The sequence below is a fragment of the Pleurodeles waltl genome, chromosome 5 (assembly GCF_031143425.1).
Source record: "Pleurodeles waltl isolate 20211129_DDA chromosome 5, aPleWal1.hap1.20221129, whole genome shotgun sequence".
Classification (NCBI taxonomy): domain Eukaryota; kingdom Metazoa; phylum Chordata; class Amphibia; order Caudata; family Salamandridae; genus Pleurodeles; species Pleurodeles waltl.
The window spans coordinates 767,819,620-767,833,385 of record NC_090444.1 but is presented as its reverse complement, the minus strand read 5'-3'; positions in this window follow the sequence as shown (position 1 = coordinate 767,833,385).

Genomic DNA, 13,766 nt, shown 5'->3' with positions numbered 1-13,766 from the left:
TGACCCAACACCCCAACAACAACAGGGACCTGGGGGCAGTGGTAGTGGGCACACCGTCCAGGGGACAGAGGCCCGGGGAAACAGGGCAACTGGGAGGGCTGGTGTGCGACAGGGGGGGGAGGACAGGCCCAGGGAACCGACTCTCCAAGAGGCCCTCACCACCATCATGGGAGCATACCATCACTCCCAGGAGACGATGGCGACGGTACTGGCCAGGTTCACCGAGATCCAGGCACAGCAGGAGGAACGGTACATGGGGTTCAGCAATGAACTCAGGAACATCGCTACCGCTATGGGGACCATAGTCCAGGCCCTCAACCGGATAGAAACCACATTGCGGGACCATGTGGCACCCCAAAGGGCCCCTGTCACTAGCCAGGACTAGGAACAGCCTACCACCTCCGCCGGCGCTAGTGGTCAGGAGGCCCCCACAGAACGACGGGCCACCAGAACCCCACCTCCTGCTGAAGAACAACCACCCCGCAAGAGGAACCTGAGATCTCACAGGAAGACAGAGTAGGATGCCAAGACCCCCGCCAGCATAAGATACCCCCTGATGTCATCCCACTGTCCCACATTGTCACCCTGTCCAACCTTGAACTGCCCCTGCTCCATCCTTCCACAGGCATATGGAAAATGCACCTGTGAAACTGAGAACTGGACTCTGCCATGGACATAACTCCACCCTCACCCATCACCGTTTTAATATCATGTACCAATATCTAGCACTAAAAATAAATCACTCATTGCACTGAAATCATTCAGGAGTCAGCCTGTATTATTTACAAATGTATAACACATTACTGATCAATAATGTTCAGTTAATTTTGTGATGACAACATACCGATGTCAATAAGCATTAGTCCATGGGCTAACCAAGCAGAAGTCACGCAGTGAAAAGGGAAGGGAAAATCAAACATCAGTTTAAAATAACTGGGGGGAAATACACAAAGTAAAGATGCAGGGGGCTTTCAGTAAATGTTAAATGGCGTGGGTGATTCTTACCTGTGTGCTACTGAAAATACTGTTGGATAACTCTGTCCCTGTTGTCTGTGTCGTCCTCTTCGTCTTCCTCCTCTTCACTCTCCGCAGGCTCCACAGCTACCACAACACCACCATCTGGACCATCTTCCTGCAGGAAAGGCACCTGACGTCGCAATGCCAGATTGTGAAGCATACAGCAGGCCACGATGATCTGGCACACCTTCTTTGGTGAGTACATCAGGGATCCCCCTGTCATATGCAGGCACCTAAACCTGGCCTTCAGGAGGCCAAAGGTTCTTTCTATGATCCTCCTAGTTCGCCCATGGGCCTCATTGTACCGTTCCTCTGCCCTGGTCCGGGGATTCCTCACTGGGGTCAATAGCCAAGGCAGGTTGGGGTAACCAGAGTCACCAATTAGCCACACACGTTGTCTCTGTAGCTGTTCCATCACATAAGGGATGCTGCTATTACGCATCACATACGCGTCATGCACTGACCCAAGGAACTTGGCATTTACATGGGAGATGTACTGGTCAGCCAAACAGACCACCTGAACGTTCATAGAATGGTAACTTTTCCTGTTTCTGTACACCTGCTCATCGTCTTTTGGGGGTACTAAAGCCACATGGGTCCCATCAATGGCACCAATTATGTTGGGGATATGTCCAAGGGCATAAAAATCACCCTTCACAGTGGCCAAATCAACCTCCTCAGGGAATACAATGTAGCTCCGCATGTGTTTCGTCAGGGCAGACAACACTCTAGACAAAATTTTTGAAAACATAGGCTGAGACATTCCAGATGACATGGCCACTGTTGTCTGGAATGAGCCACTTGCCAAAAAATGGAGGACTGACAGAACCTGCACTAGAGGGGGAATTCCTGTGGGTTGGCGGATGGGGGACATCAGGGCTGGCTCCAGCTGGGCACACAGTTCATGTATAGTGGCTCGGTCAAGTCGGTATCGTAGTATGATATGGCGTTCTTCCATTGTCGACAGGTCCACCAGCGGTCGGTACACGCGAGGATTCATCCTTCTCCTCGCAAGTCCCAGCGGACGGTGCCTAGGAAGGACAACATGGAGCACAGAGTCAAGCAAATCACAGGTACGTTCACCACAGCATGCATAGCACACGATTATCTATGTATTGAAAGGCGTGTATGTGTGGCAATGCAAGGGCTAGGCCTGTGTGACGCAGTACACATTATGCCATGTGGGCCCTTGAAATGGCGGCTGCCTGACCTGTGAAGTGGGACAATGGGATGTGAGGTCAATGCGCTGGCGTGGCACACCGTGGCGGTAGGCGGTCGAAGACCGCTATACGAAGCCTATGGGTTTCTGGAGCCAATGACGAGGTGCGCCGGCGGTCGCGGTACGCACCGTCGCGGTACGCACCGCCGCGGTACGCACCGCCGCGGGCGTGACCGCCATTTTCTATCTGCTTAATCACTCGAGACCTGATCATCCACAGGAGAGGACCTATACTGCAAGTGCTGCTGTGACCTCGGTCTGGAAGATACAATGGCTGCTGCGACTGGGGAAAGGGCCCCTGCCTTCACGTCTGAAGAGTTGGAGAAACTAGTGGATGGGGTCCTCCCCCAGTATGCGTTACTCTACGGTCCTCCAGACCAACAGGTAAGTACACTGGGTGCACATGGAATGGGCTATGCCTGTGTTGAGTGGGGTGGATGTATGATGGTGGGGTGGGGAGCGAATGAGGAGTGCAACGCACGACAGATGAGAGCATGTGCCACATGGCAAATTTGGGGAGGGGGGGGCAATCACATCTAACATGCAGATAAATGATGAATTTTCCTTTCCCACCCTGTACATGTCAAATAGGTCAGCGCCCATCAGAAAGTCGACATTTGGCGTGCCATCGCCAAGGAAGTCCGGGCCCTGGGGGTCCACGTCAGACGGGGCACCAACTGCCAAAAGAGGTGGGAGGACATCCGCCGCGGGACCAGAAAGACCGCCGAGTCTCTGCTGGGGATGGCCTCCCAACGTAGGAGGGGTGCCAGTCGTACCCTGACCCCCCTGATGTCCCGGATGCTGGCGGTGGCCTACCCTGATTTGGATGGGCGCTTGAGGACATCACAGCAGACACAAGGGGGTGAGTATCAGCACATTCTGCTATCTTTCTGCGCAGTGGAGGCATCTGGGTGGGGGAGGAGGGTTGTGGGTGACATTAGGCCAGGGCGTTTTCTGTAGTGTAGTCCTCTCCTTTAGGCATGGCCCTGTGCACCCGCCCCCCACCTCTGTAGGGTGCCAAGTACAGCTATCCATGGTCCTGCATCATCCATGTGTGTATTTGTTGTGCATAGACCTGTAGGCCTGGTCACAAGTACTGAGTAGTATACCCCGATTGCGCAGCGTAGTGCATGAGGCCCCTGTGTCTGTCCTCTCCGCCAACGGTGTTGACATTGCATGCACTCAACCTGTTTTATTATTTCTCCCCCCACCCTTTTTCTTGATCATCTTGTGCATGTGTGCATTAGCATCATCAGGCGGAGGAGATTTGGCATCGGAGCACGAGGGAGCTGCAAGTCACAAGGCCCCGGTGGGCCGTGGTACAGACACCGAGGGCACCAGTGATCCGGAGGGTGAGGGGAGCACCACAATGGGGACCGGTGGTGACACCAGCGACACCGACACGTCCTCGGATGGGAGCTCCCTAGCGGTGGCGGCAACATCCGGGCCCCCCGCCTCTACAGCTACAGCCGCCACCCAGCGCACCAGCCCCGCCCTCCCAGCAGCCCCTCAGCCTACGCTCCGTGCCCGCTCGCCCAAGAAGGCGGGCATCTCCTTCACCCCAGGCACCTCAGGCCCTGCCCCTGTCACCCCTGCTGCCCTCAGTGAGGAGGTCATTGACCTCCTTCAGACCATCATTGTTGGGCAGACTACCCTTTTGAATGCCATCCAGGGGGTAGAAAGGGAGGTGCATCGGAGCAATGCCTACCTGGAGGGCATTCATCCGGGTCAGGCTGCCCATCAACGATCGTTCAATGCTCTGGCCTCAGCACTGACTGCAGCCATTGTCCCTGTTTCCAGCCTCCCTCTTCTAACTGCCTCCAGCCTGTCTCTGTCTCCTGCTCCTCTGCCTATCCCATCCACACCATCAGACCAGCCTGCACACACGTCAACACCCAAGGGCAGCTCATCCAGACACAACAGATCCCACAAACACTCACCCAAGCAACATCCAGATGCAGACATGCCAACAGTCACTACCACCTCTGTGTCCCCCTCCTCCTCGTCTCCCTCCTCCCTCCCTTGACGTCTACACTCACACCTGCATGCACACCACCATCAGCCAGTGCTTCGATCACCAGCACACCCTCCAGTACAGTCCGCACACGTGCAGTCACCACCCCCACTGCCATTTACACGTCCCCTGTGTCCTCTCCCACTGTGTCTGTCACCCCCTCTTCCAAGACACACAAACGCAGGCAGCCACCCACCCAACAGCCATCCACCTCACGACAGCCTACGTCACAATCACCTGCACCCAAAGACAGCACACCTGACTCTCCTACAACCACATCCTCTTCCTCCACTCCCATCACCACTACTCCCACCCTTTACCTTGGTCCTAAAAAAGTTTACCTCTCCAATCTTAACCTCTTTCCCTCCCCTGACCCACCCCCTCCATCTGCTAAGAGTCCCAAGAGCACCTCAGCCACCACCAGCCCAGCTTCGAGTGTCACTGTGGTGCATGGGTCCTGGAGTCCACCCTTTGGCAGCAGTGACACTTCTATCAGAAGCAAGGGGACAGCCAGCCCCCCCCCAGGCAAGAGGACCCGGAAACTCAAGGGCCGCCGTGAGAGGACTGACACGGCTTCCCCCAAGGACCAGAGTTCGGCCACTTCACCTGCCACAACATCCAGGGGAGGCAAGGGCCAGAGAGCCTCTTCTAAGGAGCGAAAGGGCAGCAGGGCGGAGAAGTCAGCCAGCAGGAGCGCGGAGCAGGAGGGCCCCACAAGCCCCATCCCGGCTGTAAGGAAGGACCCCAAAGGGCCCAGGACTCCGTCACCGAAGGGTCCTGCGACTGCACGGTCGGAGGGCGACTGAGCAGGGAGTCCAGGCCAGGTCTGGCTCCCTTGAATTACTGGACAGGCACCGCTGAACAGGGCCCCGCCACGCAGAGGAGCACCGCTGAACAGGGCCCCGCCGCGCAGAAGAGCAACGCTGAACAGGGCCCCGCCGTGCAGAAGAGCACCGCTGAACAGGGCCCCGCCGCGCAGAAGAGCACCGCTGAACAGGGCCCCGCCGCGCAGAGGAGCACCGCTGAACAGGGCCCCGCCGCACAGAAGAGCACCGCTGAACCGGGCCCCGCCGCACAGAAGAGCACCGCTGAACAGGGCCCTGCCGTGCAGAAGAGCACCGCTGAACAGGGCCCCGCCGCACAGAAGAGCACCGCTGAACCGGGCCCCGCCGCGCAGAAGAGCACCGCTGAACAGGGCCCCGCCGTGCAGAAGAGCACCGCTGAACAGGGCCCCGCCGTGCAGAAGAGCACCGCTGAACAGGGCCCCGCCGTGCAGAAGAGCACCGCTGAACAGGGCCCCGCCGCACAGAAGAGCACCGCTGAACAGGGCCCCGCCGCGCAGAAGAGCACCGCTGAACAGGGCCCCGCCGCGCAGAAGAGCACCGCTGAACCGGGCCCCGCCGTGCAGAAGAGCACCGCTGAACAGGGCCCCGCCGCACAGAAGAGCACCGCTGAACAGGGCCCCGCCAAGCAGAAGAGCACCGCTGAACCGGGCCCCGCCGTGCAGAAGAGCACCGCTGAACAGGGCCCCGCCGCACAGAAGAGCACCGCTGAACAGGGCCCCGCCGTCTCAAGCACTGCTCCGCTGGGCCCCGCCGTCTCAAGCACCGCTCCGCTGGGCCCCGCCGTCTCAAGCACCGCTCCGCTGGGCCCCGCCGTCTCAAGCACCGCTCCGCTGGGCCCTTCCTGTCAAGCACCGCTCCGCTGGGCCCTTCCTGTCAAGCACCGCTCCGCTGGGCCCCGCCGTCTCAAGCACCGCTCCGCTGGGCCCTTCCTGTCAAGCACCGCTCCGCTGGGCCCCGCCGTCTCAAGCACCACTGGCACAATGACAGTGCCGGATCTGTCTCGAGCTACTGTTCACGGTTCACTGTGCCCACCATGCCTCCTCCTTGACCGGTGGAGACTGTTATCCACCTGATGGACTGTGGCTTTGCACTCCCCAGGATGGCATAGTGGGCAAGCCACCCACTGTAGAGACTTGAGAGACTGTGGCTTTGCTCTCCCCAGGATGGCACAGTGGGCAAGCCACCCACTGTAGAGACTTGAGAGACTGTGGCTTCGCACTCCCCAGGATGGCACAGTGGGCAAGCCACCCACTGTAGAGACTTGAGTGACTGTGGCTTTGCACTCCCCAGGATGGCACAGTGGGCATGGTGGCCCCTTCGTGGATCTGGCATCGTGGACTCATGTGGCTGTGGTGCCCCCCCCTTCCCTTCCCCCTGAGGTGCCTGTAGTTTTGTCATCAGATGCCCCTGCAGTGTTCTCTCCAAAGGACTCAGGTCTCCTGTGTGGGCTTTGCCCTTGTGTTGATACACTTTGGCCCACGGACGTTAGATGTGCAGGACTAATTGCCTCGGTTTATCGCATGCACTAAATATTGAATTAATTTTTTTAAATTGTTATTGCTATTTGACCATGACTTATCAGTGGCTTTTTTTTCTCCATAAATTTCGATTCACAATTTAATTATGTCCTTGCTTTTTTCACAGGGGTTTGGGTGGTGTCACTGTGACCTGTTGCTCTGCATTGGTGTGTACATAGTTTGGGGGGGGGTGGGGGTCGCATATGTGTGTGCCGTAACCTTTCGTCCTCCCCCCTCCCCTGTGTCGTAGGTGCAGTACTCACAGTTGTCGTCTGCGCCGGCGTTCATACTCGTGGTAGATGAGCAGGTATACGAGAGCAGGTAGGATGTTTAATTCGGGTTCCATGCTGTCCTCCTTCCTCGTGGAGTGCGTAGAGGTGCGCGTTTTCCCGTTCGTAGTCTGTTTCCGCCGTGTTTTTATCGGCGGTGCTCCCGCCCCGGAAAAGGTGGCGGATTGGTGAGTTGTGATAGTGTGGGCGGTACATTGTCTGCCGCCTGTCTGTTGGCGGTGACCGCCGCGCTGTTTGTTTGTACCGCCGTGGCGGGCGGAGTGTTAATGTGGCGGGTTGTGTTGGCGGTTCCCGCCAGGGTCAGAATTCCATTTTTTGGACCGCCGGCCTGTTGGCGGGTTGGCCGCCGCTTTATCACCGACCGCCAGGGTTAGAATCACCCCCATAATGTCTAGTTCTCACACAAAACACACTAATCCTCTTGGGCTATGTTCGCTATATATTAAACTAAAAAAAAGAAATAATAACAATAGATATGCTACGTAAATAAAAGATTGGCAATAAGAAAGTCCACCCTGAGGACGTGAGAAGAATCTTTTGAACGCTATGAACTTTAATCTCAGGAATAGAACAATTGAAATGTGCTAGAATCTCCATCTTCTATACCTTTTGCAGGGCGAGTTGTCCTTTCTGGCAAGAGCTGCAGGCGTCACCTTCATCATCATTGGAACAGATTCCCTGTCTCCTAGCCAAAATGCAAATGGTGGCTAGAAAAAAAAAAGGTCCAGTATGCATTGTATGGCTTCCTGGGTACATCAGTCTCATCACACTTTCAGGAACATAACAGAACTTTAAGGGTAAAAGCTCACTGATTAAGGAGGTTTCTAGTCCTGATCTAATATTACAGAAGGGAAAAGTAAAAGCTAAAATTCTGTAAATCCAAGGTGGTGTTGCATATAGAGATTTGTCAGAAAGACAATGGAAATCAGTAAATAATCTTGCTTGGGAATCTTTAACTAGCAGGATGTACAGTGGTACACAAATTATACATCTTTAATGACAGCTGGGCCTTAGCAGTACACTAGCATATATACTAGCAAATATGCTGACAAAATGTAATTTGTTTTTAAAAAGCATGACAATGTAGTGGAAAATATGCCAACAGTTTGACAGTTTAAATGGTCAAACAAAAACAAGAACCCCCAGAAATTGTAAACAATTCAATCAAATGATTACCTTCTCTCTTTGTAACAACATGATAGATTAATTTCATTTTTTTATTATACAAATATCAAGTACACACCGTTTCATTTTATAAATAGTATTTTTAATTCTAAGAGTATTTTCCTACAGACTACATCATTATGTTGATCTAGTGTTCATAGATAACTCTTTCAACGCACCTCAAAACATATAACATATTAAGAATATGACTCAAAAATCATATTTCATTATTAATTTATATTTAAAAATCTCTCTCTCTCTTTCTCTCTCTCTCTCCATACATATATACATATATTTGTATGTGTTGGAAAGTGGATTATTGGTAAGGGCAGGTAAGTACCTTCACTTAGCAATAGGCCACTAACCCCCACTAGGTCCAGTTAGGTCTCAATAAATTAATCGAACCTCAACCCTTGGTAGCTTGACATCGAGAGTCAAAGCTTAATATAGGAGACAAGTATGTAAAGCATTTAAAAATCACAAAACAATAAATAAGTAAAACACAATAAAAATCCAACACGTATTTACATAAATAGGTTATATTTCTATCTTTAAAAGGACACCAAAACAATTAACATCGGATAAGAGGAACAGGAGATATTCATTTTTGAAGAATTTAAGATTTTTAGTGCATACAAACTCAAAGCACCACTCTGGCCATCTGGTTGCACTTGACCGGTGCAAAGTCAAAGTTTGAGCCTGACTGCAATGGATCCCTGCTCGGCTACAGCAAGGGGGAGGCCTCAGTCAAAAGTTTACCTTCGGACTTAGACGATTTATCAGGACAGAAACCTTCATCTGAAAAATGAATCTTGATCCGATGTCCCTGGAGCCCTCCTCGGATACGCTGCATGGAAAGTCACAGTCAACTTTTTATGTTTGGACATTTTTGGAGCTTTTTTCCTCCAATGTCAGACGACCCTCCACAGCAAGCCAATTTTGATTCAACGTCATCGGATTGCCTATTCAGGAGCCCCCGGTGAAATCTGGGAAGTCTGGGGCTCTGGAATTTTTCAGTTGGACGAACCTGCAAGTCAGGCCAGGCCATCAGGTCAGTTTCTTTATGGAGCTTTTTTCCAAAATTTCACCAATCTTCTCCAAACTTTTGGATCTTCTTCCAGAAATTCTTTAGAGGTCTTTCGGGAGTCCACAGCTCACCCCAAGCTTCCAGAAGCTCTAAGTTGCTCCTTGAAGGTTAGGACTCCAACTCCCAGAAATCACCTGGTTCAAATCCAAAAATGACCACTAGCTACTGGTCAGCTGGTGAGTTACTCCCGGTTTTGATTCAGGGGACTCTGGTTAGCTATTGTTCACCTGTAGCAAACAGGGAGTCACTTCTTGAACCAGTTGAAGACAGGCAATAACCTTTTAGTGGTGAAGCCTAAGTGTGCAGCTGGTGCAGTCCTTCAGAGTGCAGTGTGCAGGAGCAGGCCAGGGGTCCAGCAGGGCAGTCCTTCTTCTTCTCATGTTGTTCCGTCTAGGGATCTAAGGTGTGGATGAAGCTCTGCCAAATGTATCCGTGCTCCTGGGGTGGGGGGAGTGAAAAGATGGTGGGGGGGCAACTATCCTATCACAGGCAGGACACCACCACCCTCTTGGATGACCACTTCCGGAGAAGTGTGGCAAAAATCAATCCCAGGGAGCAACATTCCTTAAAAATCCAGAATGGCAGAAACTGAATTTTGGAGGTTAGATCTAGCTGAGTCCACCAACTAGTGTGGCTACAATCCTTAACACACCTATCTCCTGTCCTCTCCTAATCTAATCAAAAGGGCACCTGGTTGTCTGGGTTTGCAGGAACCGGGGGAGGTCCTGAGCTGCTCCAAATATCCTTTCCTCCTTTGAAGTCTAGTTGGCTGCTCTCCCTATCCTGTTTTCCCCATCTGCTGAGGCAGATCTCCTCTTCAGCACATTCTTTGTATTCAGCCCAGTCCACTTCGTACCTCATCAAGGCAGCCTGGCCAGTCTGCCAGAAGCTGGCCAAACAAAGGGCACTACAGAGCTGAAGTTGGCAACTTTCAGGAAAAGTTTTTAAACTCTTTCCCTGAGATAGATATATTAAATTCATCAATGGTAAGTTGTTGGATTTATTAAAACAATACGTTTGATACCAAATTTGATATATCCAGCTCCTTTGGAGACTTTATTCATTAAAAGATAAAGGTGGTCATTCTGACCCTGGCGGTCTTTGACCGCCAGGGCGGAGGACCGCGGGAGCACCGCCGACAGGCCGGCGGTGCTCCAATGGGGATTCCGACCGCGGCGGTAAAGCCGCGGTCGGACCGGCACCACTGGCGGGGTCCCGCCAGTGTACCGCGGCCCCATTGAATCCTCCGCGGCGGCGCAGCTTGCTGCACCGCCGCGGGGATTCCGACCCCCCCTACCGCCATCCAGATCCCGGCGGTCGGACCGCCGAGATCCGGATGGCGGTAGGGGGGGTCGCGGGGCCCCTGGGGGCCCCTGCAGTGCCCATGCCACTGGCATGGGCATTGCAGGGGCCCCCGTAAGAGGGCCCCTACATGTATTTCACTGTCTGCTGCGCAGACAGTGAAATACGCGACGGGTGCAACTGCACCCGTCGCACAGCTTCCACTCCGCCGGCTCGATTCCGAGCCGGCTTCATCGTGGAAGCCTCTTTCCCGCTGGGCTGGCTGGCGGTCTGAAGGCGACCGCCCGCCAGCCCAGCGGGAAAGTCAGAATTACCGCCGCGGTCTTTCGACCGCGGAACGGTAACCTGACGGCGGGACTTTGGCGGGCGGCCTCCGCCGCCCGCCAAGGTCAGAATGAGGGCCAAAGTCTCACCATTTTAGCCTATGGAGCCTATTCACTACAATGAAGGAAAAATGTATTTGCTATTTGGCCTCACCAGGGTTTATAAAACAATTTTTATAAGGTCCCTGCTTATAGTTATATAGCACCCAGCCCTAGGGGGGAATTAGGGCACACCTTAGGGTGACTTATATGTAAAAATAAGGTAATTTAAGTATTTCAAAGCACTTTTAATTCTAACGTCAAATTTGCATGTAACTTTAGTTGAAAAGCAGCCAGCGAGGCAGGCCTATCTTTACAATGATTCTCGGCACCTCAACAGTGCACCTGTGGGTGCACTAGCTATGCTGGGGCCACCAAACATTCATGCCCTGCCATATACTAGGGACTTATAGCTAGGTTGACATAGCCAATAATAATTAGCCTAATTTGCATACTTGTACACAGGCCCTGGGACTGTTTAGCAGTCCCCAGTGCACTATCAGCTCAGAGTCAGGAAAACACCAGCAAAAACTGAAAAATGGGGGCAAAAAGTTAGGGGGCCTCTGCAATCAGCCCAGTTTTCTCACAGTATGTGGGTGCATATATATATATATATATATATATATATATATACATATATATATATATATATATGTATATACATATATATATATATATATATATATATATATATATATATATATAGTTAAAACCCAGTGAAAAGGAAAAGGGAAAGTCACCGGACGGCTGCACAATGTCCAGGGGATCACATTCGGCCGGGAGGAAAGAATCCAAAAAATTCTCAAATAGAAATCTTCCATCAGCTGTTTATTGTAGAAAAATCCATAATAGTAAATTCAGAACAAATTCACAATCACGCTGATCTGACCAAATGTCTACACGTTTCGGCAAACGCCTTCAAATGGACATTGGCAGACATTATTGCACACATCCATTTATCCAATACAGTCCTTCATTGATTTCAATGCCACACTGCACATTTACAACGGCGGCAGCCATCTTAGAACATGATTGATTTTTGCCACAATGGGCCAAGAGGCATTATTATATATACCAATGAAGCCTCCCGTACTGACAAATAATAAGCCGTGATTCAAGAAAAATATCAATATATATATATATAATATAATATAATATATAGTATAATATAATATATAAGTATATGGATATCTGTGATAGAATAACTCTCTTACATACAATTAAAATAATCTAAATATTCATGAATATACATATAAAGCAAATTAGATACGTGGATACAAAAATCTATCTAATAAGAGAAACATTTCTCAACATGGGTTTCCACACAAATTCTAATTAATTTTGTACCAAAAAGCGACATAATAATCTATCTTACATATGATATAAATATAATAAACATCTATAAATATCCATATAAAATAGATTAAATAAATACATGAGTAAAAAGTCTGATAATCGAAAAATAGGAAAATTTCTAATGTAAATATCCACAGTAAATCCGATCAAATTTAGACCAAAATGAGACACATTGGTTATATAAAATACACAAGAACGATATAATCCATATATAGGCTAAATTACCGCCGTAATAAGCATGTAAAAAAAATAATGAATAATTGATGCAAGATCACATTGATCATCTTGATAAATTCATTCTCAACTGTTGATAAATAGTAATTCATAAGAAAACCAGACAAAAACGTATATAATATATATATATATATATATATATATATATATATATATATACATATATATATATACATATTTATATCTATATATATCTATATATATATATGTATCTATATTTATATATATATATATATATACATAGCTATCTATACATATAGAAATGACCACCACACCAAGGCCCGATGGCCTCCCACACAGCCCTGGTGAATACCACCTCCCTGGGGCTTCAATTAATTATCAGCTAGGCGCTGCACAGACCCACATGCCCTGGGGATCACCACCCCGGGGGTCCACCCTAAATAATTTAAAGGGGGTTTCGGACCCTAATTAGCCCCAGGGATCACCACCTGCCAGGGCTATTTGCACATTGAAGGTGGCAGCGCGGCCCCTCTCATGGAGCAACTGGCTGGCTCCTGCTATGTCCCAGGGTGCCCACCCCCGGGACAGGGCTGTTTGCTGTGGCTTGGCTGCAGCTTTGCAGTTGCGACCAAGCCCCACTAACACTTCGCTGTCCAGCAGGTCCCGCTGTGAAACAATGAAGCTTGCAGGGAACAGGGATGAAATGCTTCACAAGCTGGAACAACAGCTGCAGACAGACTAATTAGCCAATAATGGCTCAGGTAAGCAAGTAAAACTTTTTTGAAGTTATATTTCTTAACCTATGAAGAAAAATATGACTTTACAAATTAATTGCATATTTGATAACAGTTAGAAAACGTTCTTGTACTTTTTCTGTAGCTGTTTTCCTTTGGATAATGAACAAATAGTGATTTAATCTGCTTTACCAGTATTTTCTATGGGAACAGCTAAACCCAATAAAGTGAAATTAGCTTTTGTCGAGTGATTTAATGTAGGTACATGCTAGCATTAATTTAGACATGTACTACTTTAAGGCAATATGCACAATACCTTTGGGCAAAAATGTAATTCTAGGGGTGACTTATTCAGTGCTTAGAAGCTGTTTTTTTGGCCTGTGAAAAAGTAAAATTTTACAGGTCTTTCTGCAAAGCTGACATTTTGAAAGCTGCAGTAGACAAGGCCTCAGTGAAGGCAGGTGTCATGTTTTCAGGGTCATCAAGAGGATGACACGATAGAATGGTTCAACCAACATGTGACATTTAGGGCCGTATTTATACTTTTTGGTGCAAAACTGCACTAAGGCAGTTTTGCCCCAAAAAGTTTTGCACCAGCTTGCACCATTTTTTAGCACCAGCTGGGCACCATATTTATGGAATGGTGCAAGCCGGTGCAAAGGGT